The following is a 3,085-nucleotide window of genomic DNA, read 5'->3' as shown; positions in this document are numbered from 1 at the left end:
TGATGCACGGTATGTGTGCGTAGGATGTGTTCGTTCATGTGTGTGTGTGTGTGTGTGTGTGTTTGTTCTTCAGCATCTTTTCACTATCAGTGATATTAGACGATAAAAAAAAATAATGATAAAAAATAAAAAGTGTGGGAGGGGGAGAGGGGAGGGGGCGGGGGGCACTAGGGAAGGGAGAGGGGAGAGGAAAACAGAAAAAGTAGAAAAAAATTACTACTAAAAAAAAAAAAAAAAAAAAAAAGCATAACTAACATGCAATTACATTTAACAGTAACTGAATTCAATAATAATAATAATAATAATCAGGATTCTGAAGTGCATTAAAGGAATGTAGTAATAGGGTAATGAACTAATGCCTGTGAAAGTTCGACCATAAGAACCTCGTCAGAAATAACTTTCCAAAATCATCTGCAGAATAGTTATTTTCTTTTAAATACTTGGGCAGGAAGGTACGTAACTGCTGACAGTGAAACAAACAATGATGCAAGCTGAACTGCTTACCACAGATGCATGTAACATTTTTACTATACTTTGTCTTCAGCGCATCAAGTTTTATACGGAAGAAAGTAGAGATTATTAATTTTGTATAGCAAGCTGATGGATTCGGTATCTTTTCTTTAATATTATTTTCGGAGAATAATGTCCCTTTATGTTTAAAAAACTTTTCCTTCCATCAGTTATGAAATCGACCCAATGCTGATTTTTTTTTTTTTTTTTTTTTTTTTTAAACAACGTGCATGCCTCTTTTACGGAAAGACGGGCATGTATTTTTGTCGATTTTTCTGAATTTTGTGTTCCTCTTTTAGCTGCTTTATCAGCAGTTTCATTGCCATGAATGCCCACATGAGAAGGCACCCAACAAAAACTGACGTCAGTCCCTTTAATCCTCAAACAATGTACCAAATGATTTGCCTCAATAACTAAGTCAGGTCTTGTTTCAAGGCTAAATAATTCTAGAGCAGAGAGAGAGAGAGAGAGTGTGTGTGTGTGTTATCTCCCCTCTTTTCTCTCTTTCATTATCAACATCTTCTTCTTCTTCTTCATCATCTTCTTATACTCTCCCTCCCCCTAAAAGTGATGAAAACACAACATATTTCTGATACATTTCATGCAGCCACAAACAGCATGTTTTAATGAAACGTAAAGCAGAAGAAGAAGAAAAAAAAAGCCGGAACAGCCAAAACACAACTTCGTTTCCGAAAGACTTATTACAACAAAACATCCTTTTTCAATGAATTCAAAGCATCCATACAAAACCTGTTTCAGAGACACTTGAAGCAGCTACAACTCAACCTGCTTCAGATATTAAAATCAGCTCAAAAACAAAAAAACCGAGACTGTTTCAGAAAGGTCAATGTACTCAGAGACACGTGTACAGTCCAGTTTTTCTGTTTCAGACACTTAAAAACCAAAACACTGTCTGTTTCAGAGAAATGCAGCCTAAATCAGCAACAAAAAAAGAAATGATAATGATAATTGAAAGATAAATAAATCTGAAATAAATAAACAAACAAATAATTAAAGAAATAATAATGAATAATAAACATCACAGCTTGTTTCAACGCTTTTAATCAGCTAAAACACAGCAATAATAATAACAATAATGATAATAGAAAGATAAATATGTAAAAATAAACAAACAAATAATTAAAGAAATAATAATGAATAATAAACATCACAGCTTGTTTCAACGCTTTTAATCAGCTAAAACACAGCTGATACAGAGATCTGAATCAGCCAAATCAGTGTGAATGTGGCGTGGTGGCCTAGTGGTAACGTGTGCGCCTAGACAGCCGGAGATTCTGAGCGTACGAGATCTATTCCACTGATTTAAAAATCTATTTTTAGATCAGTGGATCGATTCCCACACTTGGTAGAATCTTCTCCCTTCCACACACACACAAAAGTCTGTTTCAAAGAACTAAATCAGCCCAAAACACAGTCTGTTTCAAGAATGTAAATCAGCCAGAACAGTCTGTTTCACAGAGCAAACGATTTCAACCCCCTCCCCCCACCCCCCTTTTTTTTCCCCAGAGAGCTTTAACTCTCTCCATACGAACGGCGAAAGAGAAGACGGTAACAGCGTTTCACCCCAATTACCATCATCAAAATATTGCAAGTGGAAGGCTCTCATACTGAAGAGGTGAATGTTGACAAAGAATACCACAGTTCTGACGACGGAAGCTAAAGGTTGGGTCATTGAGACATCCACTGGACATCCAAGGGGTCTGTGTAGAGGAGAAGAGAGGACTGGCCGTACTGAGTGAGTTAAAGCAATCAAAACACATAGACCTACTGTATCTGAAAGTACCACAAAGGCCTACTGAAACTAGGCATAAACCCAGCCTGTTTTGCGAGAGGTGCAGCACTCAAAACGGACTGCATGATGCACACATTTTTCCCCTAACCGCATCCATGTGATCTGCGACGGACGTTTTTGTTTGTTTGTTGTTGTTTTTTTCTGGGCGAACAGAAAGAAGTGAATGCGATGGACGAGAAAGGTGACGACGACGACAACAACAATTTGATGATGATAACCAAACTTTGTGGAGGGGGGGTGGGGGGTGGGGGGGGTGGCGGAATTACGTGCGCGTGCTCACACTTAACTCACTCACAAACCCACGCGCCCACGCTCGCACGCACCCACCCACCCACACACACACACACGCACGTCCTTACGCACACACCCAACCCATATCCTTGTCTCTCACCTTAACGTCTACATATCTGCTACAAACGCGCGCGTTTAGGAGAAGAAAAAAAAGAGAGAGAGAGAGAGGAAGAAGAAACTGAAAAAGACAAATGATGACAATGACGTACGGCTTCGACCAAAGTCACGTTTGACGTCACTTTTGGTTCTTTCCGCTCGCCGAAACCCCCCACTCTGACTGGCTGGGGAAAGAAAAGGGGGTGGGGAGGAGGGGAGGGGAGGGGGAGATGTACGACTAAACGTTAGGGAGGGGGTGCACCACCCCTCCCCCCGCCCCCCCTAGCCACCCACCCCCACCCCCCTACCAAAAAAAAAAAGATAATGTGGGAGGGCCAAGACACGTGTATATAAACCGAGGCAAACCTCACATCC

The sequence above is a fragment of the Babylonia areolata genome, chromosome 27, assembly GCF_041734735.1.
Source record: "Babylonia areolata isolate BAREFJ2019XMU chromosome 27, ASM4173473v1, whole genome shotgun sequence".
In the NCBI taxonomy this organism is placed as follows: Eukaryota; Metazoa; Mollusca; class Gastropoda; order Neogastropoda; family Buccinidae; genus Babylonia; species Babylonia areolata.
Note: the sequence above shows the minus strand (reverse complement) of the source record.